The sequence below is a fragment of the Gorilla gorilla genome, chromosome 14 (genome assembly GCF_029281585.2).
Source record: "Gorilla gorilla gorilla isolate KB3781 chromosome 14, NHGRI_mGorGor1-v2.1_pri, whole genome shotgun sequence".
Lineage (NCBI taxonomy): Eukaryota > Metazoa > Chordata > Mammalia > Primates > Hominidae > Gorilla > Gorilla gorilla.
Genome location: NC_073238.2, coordinates 40,562,008 through 40,575,195, shown reverse-complemented (window position 1 = coordinate 40,575,195; position 13,188 = coordinate 40,562,008).

Below are 13,188 nucleotides of genomic sequence, written 5' to 3'. Positions count from 1 at the left end.
AAGAATTAATTGTAGGAGGCAAGATGGATGGATGGATGGATGGATGGTGAGATAGATAGATAGATAAATGAATGGATAGATAGATGAGTGAATTGATGGATAGATAGAAGATAGAGGAATGGATGGATGGATGGACAGATAGATAGGTAGACAGATTAGACAGACAGATAGATAGATAGATAGATAGATAGATAGATAGATAGATAGATAGATAGATAGATAGATAGATAGATGAATAGTTAGATGAATGAATGGATAGATAGATGGGTGAATAGATGAATGAACAGATGGATAATGGATATATAGATGGGTGAATAGATGATAGATGGATGAATGGATGGATGGATAGATAGATGGGTGGATGGATGGATGAATGATAGATGGGTAAATGGATGGATGGATGAACGGATAGGGAGGGAGGGAGACAGATAGATAGATGATAGATATATAGATAATAGATAGATAGATATGGAGACAGAGATTTATGGAACTTGCTGATCAGTGGGATGGGAAGTAAAGAAAAAGAAGTAATTAAGATGACTCCTGAGGATGTTGCCACTTACTGAGATGGGGAAGACTGAGAGTAACAAGTTTAGGTGAAAAAAGTAAGTTCCATTTTGGACATGTCAAACATGCGATGCCTCAGAAATCTAAGTGAACGTATCTGGTGGGCAGGTGGATGTGGGAGTCTGAAGCTCAAAGCAAAGAGCAGGGCTGGAGATAAGAATTTGGAAATCACCAACCACAACAGTTGGTTAGATTGCCTACAAAGTAAATATGTTACAGTGAGAAAGAACAAGTCCCTGAGGACCTCCAACATTCAAAGGTTGAGTATGGGAGAGGAGGCCAGAGGGTTATTTGAAAATCAGGAAATATGAAATCACAAAAGCCAAGGGAAGAACATGTTTTGAAAAGGAGGGATGGGCAATAGCACTGAATGCTGCCAAGAAGTCAAGCAAGTTAAAGATCATAGTGTTAAACGTATCATAGTTTCCCAACCTGTTTTAAAGTGGTTTCCCCGCTAAGGATCATGTTTAGATTTTTTTTTCTGTCTACCCCCATGAAATGTTAATTTTATGGATATAGTGTATCTGTTTGTGTACTGTAGCACATTGGAGGACCACACACCATTTTAGTATCTTTTTTTTTTTGAGCCCTTCAGAATCAGATTTTGCCCCTTAGTAAGCGATATTGTCCCACTGAGAATGCATGATTCATTGATACATAAATGATTTTGGACACTAACAACAGTAGTTGCGGCAGTGAAGCAGGGGTCGAAGCCAATCTGCATTGGATTGAAGAGTGAGTTTGAAGTAACGAAATGGAACCAGACATGTACGTCATTTATAGCAGAATGGTTGCAAGAACTGCCTCAGCAATCTGGCCTCTGCACTCAAACCTGCCCCTAACTAACAAGGCAAGCTGCTTTATTTGTGTCTCAGTTTCCTTCTTCATCTGTAAAAGTGGAATAATAGTAACTACCTCATAAGTTTGTTGGAAGGGTTAAGAGAGTTAATAGCAATATATGTAAAGTATTTAGAATTGTGCCTGGTATTAATACATGGTATATGTTCTAAGTTAGCAGTTATTCTTCAGAATGATGATATTAGCTGTACAATGGAGATGAAAGATAGGACCTGCTGTATATAGTTCCTTATCAAAAAGGGGATTGTCACAGGAGGTGAACATGAAGTAGAAGGAAACATTAGTCAAGAGAGACTGGAGGTATTTCACTGCTGATTAAATGGAACCACTTGCAAGAAGATACTGAAAACAATAGTTCTGTATCTCTAAAATAGGGAGAGGGAATGGTCCCAGGGCATAGGTGAAAGCATTGCTCTTCATCAGGAAGAGACACATCTCTTCCATGGTTAACAAGCAGGAAGAAGAAAAGGATAGCAATCCTTATCACATATCTATTTCTGCCCTACAAACAACTCCCAAAGACAGTGACATAAAACAACAACAATTTATTATTTCTCATGATTCAGTAGGTTGGCTGGACTCAGCCAAGTGTTTCTGCTGGTCTCATCTGACGTTACTCACATGGCTATAAGTAGTTGCTAGACTGGGGCTGGAGGGTCTAAGATGACCTCATATGCACGTCCGTGGCCTTGGTTCTGGCTCTCAGCTGGGCCTCTCTCTGCACGTGGTTTTTCCTCGTTCAGTAGTCAAGCTCAAACTTTCTTATCTGGTACTGACATGCTTTAAAATGGTAAAGATAAAAGCGGTAAGGTCTCTTGAGTTCTGTGCTCTGGAACTCACATATCACTTCCACCACATCTTGGTTAAAGTAAGTCACAAGACCAGCCCAGATTCAAGGAATGGGCAAATAGACTCCACTTCTTGATAGTAAGAAGTGCAAAATATTGTGGCCATGTTTTTCTCTCTCTCCCAAGCATGGATGCATATAAATCTGTAGATCTGGTAAATGTTGAAGCAGTTGCTTTTCAAATGGCTTTGGTTTTCCCTGTAAAGTAGAAGAAAAACTCATCTGCTGTGAAGCAGGGGAAGGAGTGGAAACAGAGAAAGCAATGATTGCATATCTGAAAAGACCGCAGGTTTAAAATAGTGCTTGAGCAGAATGGAAGAGATAGCTGGCAGGATATCATCAGAGGACTTCTAGCCAATGTATGGGGCCCATTTGCAGGTGCAGCCATGCATTTATATCAATATCCATTTGCCTTGTTGTGTGATTTTCATCACTAGTGCTCAACAGCTCAGGTGGAGGCTGGGCAAAGACAGATGTTGGATTCATCCAGGGTTGGGACCTTGCCAGCTGGATATGATGAAAAGAAAATCAGGCGAGGGAGGTTAGGATCACTGGCAGGAGAGTAGTTAAAATGACAGACCACCATGACATTGAAGTTGAGTAGGGAATGAAATGGGGACAGGATTTCCCATTTTACCTTGTAATACTAGCTTGAAAATTTTTACCGTTTTGCAAGATAATTAAAAAAAAAAATAACCTCATTCCTTGCTTCCTTAAGATTGGTAGCAATACACTTTCATCAAATACATACTAAGACAGCTGAAGTAATAATGTGAGTGATAGGTTTAAAATGATTTCTCCTTTTCTTGACTAGTAGATTCCTATTACTTTGACTGTTAAGGGCATCCCTGACTGAAATCTCTCAAATTTGTTGTTGGTGAATTCCATCCTCACATTCTGTAAGTATTAAGGAGAAGTTACCTCTTTAAAATGATATTTAGTACTGTAATTTTGTCCTTTTTTTCGCTAGTGGACACCTTTTTAAAAATAAGCATATCACTTTATATTTTTCAGTTCAAAATAATATTTTGCTACACAAGAGTGTAGCAACTAATCTATAGGAACACAGTTTAGTTTTGTGTTCAGTTTTTCAAGGCTTAATATATTACTCTGACTTCTTGTTTCAGTATGTTTCACCCTCCATTTAGCTGGACTGTGTTACTCAGGCCCAATTGCCAGGAAAGCCAAGTGTTTTCTGGCTGGTTCCGGCACAAACATGTATCTCTCCTGTGAGCCACATAGCTTTTTCTATCACACATAAACATGGCTAGGTCACCTCTGCAACCACCTGATATTTGATACCCAGGGCTATTTGTTTCCACGCAACCCCATGCCCAGAACCTCTGGGACTCTTTCTCCCTTAGCAGCCTTTTCCCTGCCCCGCCTCCACCACCCAAGGTCAGGTTCCATCAGATATCATCCTTCCTGCCCTGAAAGCCTACATCCTGTTTAAATTTCTTAATGTTCTATTTACATCATTCCTCTGCTTAAAAATCTTTAAAGACCCTACGTGATTTTCCATTGCCTACAGCTTAATTTAAACTCCTTCATCTAATATTTCAGGTCCCGTATTTACTTTAGCCTGGCTTATGAAAATACTTTAAGGCAGCTTACAATAGAAATACTAGAATTAAATTAGTTAGCTCCACGAAGCTAAGTTTCCCACAATCTGAGCTCTTCTATGTTTCCAGTATAGCTGCAGAACAGTTTCTCATAGGCTCCTTCCTATTCAATGAAACTGGTTCTCAACCTTTGGAGAACCCAATTGCTGTCCACTGGAATTACTTAGGGAATCCCCCCAGCAATCCCTTTTCCCCCATTCTTAAAATTTTATTTTTATTTTATTTATTTATTTATTTATTTTTTTGGAGACGGAGTCTCCCTCTGTCGCCCAGGCTGGAGTGCAGTGGCGCGATCTTGGCTCACTGCAAGCTCCGCCTCCCGGGTTCACGCCATTCTCCTGCCTCAGCCTCCCGAGTAGCTGGGACTACAGGGGCCTGCCACCACGCCCGGCTAATTTTTTGTAATTTTTGGTAGAGACGAGGTTTCACCGTGTTAGCCAGAATGGTCTCGATCTCCTGACCTCGTGATCCACCCGCCTCAGCCTCCCAAAGTGCTGGGATTACAGGCGTGAGCCACCGCGCCCGGCAAAATTTTAATATATTTAATTGACAAAGATTATATATATTCAAGGCATGTAACATGATTATTTCACATATGTATACGCTGCATAATGATTATCATGATCAAATTAATTAATGCATCCATCACCACCCATGGTGTACCTTAGATCCTCAGAACTTGTTCATTTTTTTCTTTTTTTTTTTTTTTTTTTTTTTTTGAGATGGAGTCTCGCTCCGTCGCCCAGGCTGGAGGGCAGTGGCGTGATCTCTGCTCACCGCAATCTCCGCCTCCTGGGTTCAAGCGATTCTCCTGCCTCAGCCTCTGGAGTAGCTGGTATTACAGGTGCGCACCACCACGCCTGGCTAATTTTTGTATTTTTAGCAGAGACGGGGTCTCACCATCTCTGGACAGGCTGGTCTCAAACTCCTGACCTCATGTGATCCGCCTGCCTCAGCCTCCCAAAATGCTGGTATTACAGGCATGAGCCACTGTGCCCGGCCAGAACTTGTTCATCTTATAACTGAAAGTTTGTATCCTTTGACCAAGATCTCCCCATTTCCCTCACACCCCCAACCCCTGACAGCCACCATTCTACTCTGTTTCTATGAATTGGACTATTTTAGATTATACATAAATATGAGATCATACAGTAATTGTCTTTTGATTCTTGGCTTATTTCCCTTAACATAATAGCCTCCAGTTCCATCCATGTTGTTGCAAATGGCAGAATTTCCTTCTTTTTCTTTTCTTTTTTTTTTTCGAGAGGGAGTTTCGCTCTTGTCACCCAAGCTGGAGTGCAGTGGTGCGATCTCGGCTCACTGCAACTTCCGCCTCCGGGGTTCAAGTGATTCTCCTGCCTCAGCCTCCCGAGTAGCTGGGATTACAGGTGCCCACCACCACACCCAGCTAATTTTTGTATTTTTGGTAGAGACAGAGTTTCACCATGTTGGCCAGGCTGGTCTCAAACTCCTGACCTCAGGTGATCCGCCTGCCTCAGCCTCCCAAAGTGCTGAGATTACAGGCATGAGCTACCACACCCAGCCTTCCCTTCTTTTTCATAGCTGAATAATATTCCTCTGTGTGTGTGTGTATACACACCACTTTTACATACACACATCACTTTTTCTTTATCCATTCATCCGTTGATGGACATTTAGGTTATCTTCATTATCTTGGCTATTGTGAATAATCATGCAATAAACATGGAATACAGATATCTCCTTGAGATACCGATTTCATTTCCTTTGGGTATATGCCCAGAAATGGGATAGATGGATCATATGGTAATTCTATTTTTAATTTTTTGAGGAACTGCCATACTGTTTTCCATAATAGCTGTACCAATTTACATTCCCACCAACAGTGTTCAAGGATTCCTTTTTCTCTACACCCTTGACAACACTTGTCATCTCTTATCTTTTTGATAATAGCTATCCTAACAGGTGTGATGCAGTATCTCTTAGTGTGAGTTTGCCTTTCCCTGAGAATTAGTGATATTGAGCATCTTTTCACATACCTGTTGGCCATTTTTGTGTCTTCTTTAGGAAAATGTCTATTCAGGTCCTGTGCCCATCTTTTAATCCAATTGTTTTTGTGCTTCTGGGTTGTGTGAATTCCTCATATATTTTGGATATTAAGCCCTTATCAGATATATGGCCTGCAAATATTTTCTTCCATTCTATAGGTTGCTTTTTCATTTTGTTGATTGTTTGCTTTGCTGGGCAAAAAAGCTTTTTGGTTTGATAAAATTCCATCTGTCTGTTTTTGCCCTTGTTAACTGTGCTTTTGGGGCATAGCCAAAAAATTACTGACAAAACCAATGTCAAGGAGTTTTTTTTCCTATATTTTCTTCTAGGAGTTTTACAATTTCAGTAGAAATGTTAGAATTAGATTAGTTAGTTCCACGTAGCTAAGGTTTCCACAATCTGAGCTCTTCTATATTTCCAATATAGCTGCTGAACAGTTTCTCATAGGCTGCTTCCTATCCAATGAAACAGTGGTTCTCAACCTTGGTTGTCCCTGGGAATTACCTAGGGAATCCCCCCAGCAATCCCTTTTCCCCCATTCTTAAAATTTTAATATATTTAATTGACAACGATTATATATATTCAAGGTATGTAACATGATTATTTCATATATGTATATGTTGTGTAATGATTATCATGGTCAAATTAATTGATGCATCCGTCACCACCCATGGTGTACCTTAGATCCTCAGAACTTGTTCATCTTTGTTTTTTTTTTTTTTTTGAGATGGAGTCTCGTTCCATCGCCAAAACCAACATACAAAAGTCGATTGTGTTTCTATACACTAATGATGAACTATCCGAAAAAGGCATCAAGAAAAACAATTCCAAATTACAATAACATCAAAAAGAATAAAATACTTAAGAATAAATTTAAGAAAGGAGATGAAAGATCTATACACTAAAAACTATAAAACACTGATGGAAGAAACTGAAGACACAAATAAATGGAAAGATATCCATGTCCATGGATTGGAAGAATTAATATCAGTAAAGGGTCCCCACTACCCAAAGCAATCTACAGATTCAATGGAATCCCTATCAAAATTCCAATGGCATTTTTCACAGAAATACTTTTTATCCTAAAATTTATATGGAACCACAAAAGATGCCAGATAGCCAAAGCAATCTTAACAAAGAAAAATAAAGCTAAAGGCATCAAAGTCTCTGATTTCAAACTATATTGCAAAGCTATGGTAATCAAAACAGTATGGTATTGGCATAAAACCATATACATAAGTCAATGAAACAGAATAGGAATCCCAGAAATAAGCTTACACATATATGGTCAACTAATCTTTGACAAGGGTGCAAAGAATACACAATGAAGAAAGAAAAATCTCTTTGATAAATGGTGTTGGGAAAACTGGATATCCACAGGCAAAAGAGTGAAGTTGGACTTGTGTTTTATACCACATACAAAAGTTAACTTGAAATGGATTAGAGACTTCATAAGATCTGAAAACAGCAATCCTGATGTAATTGAACTGGTTACAGGTGGGCACTGGGATTTGTAAAGGCTCTTGGTGATTTTAACATGAATCCAGAGCTGAGAAGCACTACATTAGAAGTTTATTAATTCTCCCTATAGCATTCACTGCTTTCCCCATTCATATTACTCTTTTCTTCTTTGTTTGTCTAACCCCTACCCATTCTTTGAGATCCAACTCAAAGCGACCAAAAGGATAGGTCACAGATCTCAACTCAAAGTGTCATATAGTGACCCAAACTCATAGATCCAACTCAAAGAGTACTATGGGATCTTTCTTTACCACCCAGTGCCAATTAGTTCCCATAGCATATACCTTGTTCACATTTATTTGGCTCTTAGCATATACTTATTTTACTTTCATGTGTTCTTCCTGACTCTTCAAAAGGATTTGAAGGTGTAGAAGGAAAGGGACGATATTTTACAACTTTTAAAAAATCCCTAGAACCTAACACAATGCCTTTCACACTATGTGCCATTTGTGTGTTTTATGGGAGGTGATGATGATAATGATGACAATGACGGTGATGATGATATAGCAGATGCTCATTCAGTGCTGTGACCTAGACTCTTAAATTTCCTTATTTCTCTCTCTTTTTTTTTTTTTTTTTTTTTGAGATGGAGTCTCGTTCTGTCTCCAGGCTGGAGTGTAGTGGCACGATCTCTGCTGATTGCAACCTCCACCTCCCAGGTTCAAGAGTTTCTCCTGCCTCGGCCTCCTAGGATTACAGCCATGTGCCACCAAGCCCAGCTAATCTTTGTGTTTTTAGTACAGACAGGATTTCACTAAGTTGGCCAGGATGGTCTTGATCTCTTGACCTCATGATCCACCCACCTCAGCCTCCCAAAGTGCTGGGATTACAGGCATGAACCACCACCCCTGGCCAAATTTCCTTATTTCTTAACGGGGCTGCCCTGAGGCAACTGGAACAGACTCTACTTTTTTTTTGAGACAGAGTCTCGCTCGGTGGCCCAGGCTGAAGTACAGTGGTGCCATCTCGGTTCACTGCAACCTCCGCTTCCTGAGTTTAATCGATTCTCATGACTCAGCCTCCTGAGTAGCTGGGACTACAGGTGTGCACCACCACACCTGGCTAATTTTTGTATTTTTAGTAGAGATGGGGTTTCACCATGTTTGCCAGGTTGGTTTCGAACTCCTGATCTCAAGTGATCCACCCACCTTGGCCTCCCAAAGTGCTGGGATTTCAGGCTTGAGCCACTGCGCCCAACCTGGACTCTACTTTTTACAGACAAAGCTGAAGTGTTTGGGAATTAAGCCACTCCCACCTTAACTTAACGACTATGAGTACCCCAGCTCTCCTGGCCCCTGGTTGGGACACAACTGGAGTGACCTACTGTCTCCTGTGTCACCTCGGGGTTTGAGTCAGTTTAGATTATACCTCATTTAGGCTCATTTCCTTCTCAGTTCCATTCCCCACTACCTTACTGGTTTTCCCGGGGAACACTTCCTAAATACATCATTTTTACATAAATTATTGTTGAAGGTTCTGCCTATAGGGGGAGTGGGGGCAGGTAGCCAACCTAAGACAGATGATAGTAATATAATAAGAGTAATAGTAATAGTGGCTATTATTTATTGAATATTTTCTATGTGCAAGGCATTAACTAATTTAATCCTCAGAATTCGATAGGTACTACAGTTATCATCATTTTACACATGGGGAAACTGAGGCTTATAGAGGTTAAGTAATTTGCTGAAGGTCACGCAGATAATAAAAGAACAGCTGAAAAAAGGAAAAGGAAAAACAAGGACAGTAGAAGCTCAAATCAAATAAAAAATTAATAAATGTCAATCAAATGACCACTTTAATAAGCTTTATAGGCTGGTTAGAAACTGAACCACCATGTGTACTTTTTTTTGACAAAATAACTTTTGAGTTTCAAGAAACAATTTACAAACTTTTGAAACATGACAGTTTGTAGTTTAGAAACTTCATTTCTAGTTTACCGCCAGAAAATCTTCTTCTTCTTCTACTTTCCTCCTTCTTCCTCACTTCTCCCTTAATAGTTTCTTAATAGTATGTACCCCTGATCCCAGGAAGTAAAACCTATATTTGGACAATTAATAACTTAGATCTAGGCTGGGCGTGGTGGTTCATGCCTGTAATCCCAGAACTTTGGGAGGCCGAGGCAGGCAGATCACTTGAGGTCAGGAGTTTGAGACCAGCCTGGCCAACATGGTGAAACTCTGTCTCTACTAAAAATACAAAAATTAGCCAGATGTGGTGGCATGTGCCTGTAATCCCTGCTACTCGGGGGGCTGAGGCAGGAGAATCACTTGAGCCCGGGAGGTAGAGGTTGCAGTGAGCCGAGATCGTGCCACTGCACTCCAGCCTGGACGACAGAGCAAGACTCTGTCTCAAAACAAAATAAAACTTAGATCTAGTACATATTAAATGCCCGTATTTAGGCTAGCCTGGAAACTACCATGCTTGCTTTGTCTCTAGAACAGGCATTCTAAATTACAAACAATGCATTTTGGAATGAATTTACAAAATGTACTATTTATAAACTGAGAATGTTTACATAATACCATTACTTTAATAACATTATAAACTCACATCTTCTTAAATTTTATGTTTGAATTTTACAGTCGTCTGATCTACTTATATATATAGTGACCCAAAGGGAGGGGAAGAAAAGTAGATCAAAATATCTTTATTATTCAGATCATCTGTCTCCCTCTCAGAAATTTAGTAATGCAGCAGCTTTTCCATTTATAATCTGTGGGATCCTGTGCAAGATATATAACCTCACTTGGCTTTAGTTTTCATATTTGTTAACTAGGAATATTGCCAAGATTGTAGGATTGTTGTACAGGTTAGAGAGATTGTATTTAAAGGGTTCAGTGCAGGGCCTGGCATATAGTAGACATTCAGCAAATTGTATCTGATAATAATGATAATAATTCTTCCCTGGAAGAGTTTTGGCCAGTCTAGCCTAATGCCTTTGAAATCCGTGACTTCTCTTGAAATAAACAATAAGCATTAATAAAAAATGACACAGATGAATGCCAGTTACAAACTGAGCTTTCTGAACTATGCTTCATGCCTCATTTTTTGTTCTTTTTCTCTTTATTCTCACACATGCCAAACTTGTGCCTCCAGCTTTATGTTCTTGCACCTATTCTCCCCATTCCCAGCCAGTTCGGTTGCATCTCTTCCAGATATGTTATGTTTCATATTTAATTTTTTTTTAAGATAGGATCTTGCTCTGTCACCAAGCCTGGAGTGTAGTGCCACAATCTCAGCTCACTGCAACCTCCACCTCCTGGGCTCAAGTGATTCTCCTGCCTCAGCCTCTCAAGTAGCTGGGACGACAGGCACACGCCACCATACCTGGCTAATTTTTGTATTTTTAGTAGAGACAGGGTTTCACCATGTTGGCCAGGGTGGTCTCAAACTCCTGACATCATGTGATCCTCCCGCCTCGGCCTCCCAAAGTGCTGGGATTACAGGTGCAAGCCAGTGCGCCTGGCCTATCTTTCATATTTTAAAAGATGGTTTAACAAGGCACATGTGCACTACTTGCACAGGAGGTATTCCTATTCCCACCTGCCTTCTGCTCGATGCCTACTCCATTAGATAGATGACTATCCCATGATACTTGCTGAGTTCCTTTTGTATACTGTGCCTCACTGGCTGTTATGCAATAGCTGGTATGCTGTCTGGAACATGATGGGTCCTTATAAATGTTTATTCTGTTTTCACTAACATTGACCTTCATACAAAATTGTACATCCCTGTTCTAATGTCTTTTTTAGTAGAATGGATATGCTTTACTCTTAAACTCTTTTGCCAGGGCTGTGTTTTATAAGTCTAAGCAAAATTTGGTAACTTTTTTAAAGAGAAAATTTGTATTTTATTTACAGTGAAATAAACAATACAATATTGAGTTTCTTCACTGAAAATAATAGCAATATTTTCTGCATTATTTCTAGGCAAACCACCATATACTTATTTTTTGTAGATTTTTCAGGTTTTGCTTATAAACCAAGATGAGGGCTGGGCATGGTGGCTCATGACTATACTCCCAACACTTTGGGAGGCTGAGGCAGAAGGATTGCTTGACCCCAGGAGTTTGAGATCATCCTGGGCAACATAGTGAGACCTCGTCTCTACAAAAAAAAAAAAAAAAAAAATTATCCAGACATGGCAGCATATGCCTGTTATCTCAGCTACTTGGAAGGCTGTGGAGGGAGGGTCACTTGAGCCCACAAGGTCAAGGATGCAGTAAGCCTCGATCACGCCACTGCGCTCCAGCCTGGGTAATAGACCAAGGCCCTATCACTCAAAAAAGAAAAAGAAAAAAAATCAAGACAAGGCTGTAGATATACTCATTGAAAAAGACAGAAGAAAACAGACACGTCAGTTGTCAGTATCCATGGCCTCTGATTCTGTCTTGACCATGAAACAGAAGTGTTGAACATGCACCTGATAAAAAGCTTATGAAGATGTAGCCTCAACAAAGGAATGCAGACAGCCGCAACCAAATGTGGAACAACAATGGTGGGCTCTTCCATTCAAACTTTCACTATAACTTGTTCCTTTAAGTTCATTTGGTAAAAACAAAATCTAAACTGAAATTCTTGTTTGGCAAACTCACATGTTTCTCTGTCTGGTAGTTCCCTTTACTGTCCATTATGGATTTTTAGCTATACACTTAAAATTCCTACTAGTCACAGATCAATCATGAGCTTCATTGTAACATTTTATAAAATTTATTCCTTCCTCCCACACACCTCTTCAACATTTATTTCTTGGAAGAATTGATAGCTCAATACTCGACAATTGGATCCATGGTGATAATAAATACCATGTCTAAAATGACAATTAAAACAATTCAAGAATGCTACTAGCAGAGCTCATGTATAGTGAAACCTGGCAACTTCAGTGTCACTTTCTGGAAGAACAGATAGGTCCCCAAAACAGGAGAGTTCAAACAGGGCCCTTTCAAATTGGCAGATTATCAACGGCTAAAGTATTCAATGGGAGGCCTATAGACAGAGATACTCAGTGATTAAGTGGCCTACATACACCTTACAGCTTTTCTTTCAAATATCAACTATAAGAGAAGCCCTATTTTTAAAGTCTCTTGGGTATTTTAACTAGTTTCTGAATTATCTGTAGGAAGCTCTGACTTAGTTGTATAGAGTTGATATATGTGTTTACCATTAAATCCAGATCATGTTTTATATCAAAATTTATGTTATGCAAAGCCAAGTTACTCGATCTTTAGTCAGTCAACGTGTTCATCAAATACACTTTGAAATGCTTTTGTCCATTTTTATAGCACTCATTCTCAACCTTTATCACAGGAAGAATACATGAGACCTTCATCGATGCATACACATCAATGCCTACACATCTGCCTGATGTCAGGCAGATTGAGGGCTTCATAAATGGTGATGGAAGCTTTATACCTTTTGCTCTGTGTTTCCATTTGACTCTGCAACAATGAAGTTCAGCTGAGAGCATGTCGGGATCCAGTAAGTCACTTCTGTACATGGTGTTCCTCTGACATATTGAGTTTGAGTTATCCCATGACTGATGGTACCAGAGATATGCATTTAAGAGCTCTGAGGTGCTGTTCTGAGAATATACCTTTCAGCTCCTGAAGAACGTGTTGCACTGTTGGAGCACTTAGGGTTTCTTTACAGTAACTCTGAGGTTAGTTGAGATTCCAAGTTGCCTTGCTGAGCTCTGTGGAATTTCCCAGGGAGTTTCATTTGAATATCAAGTTTGGTTGCCAAATTT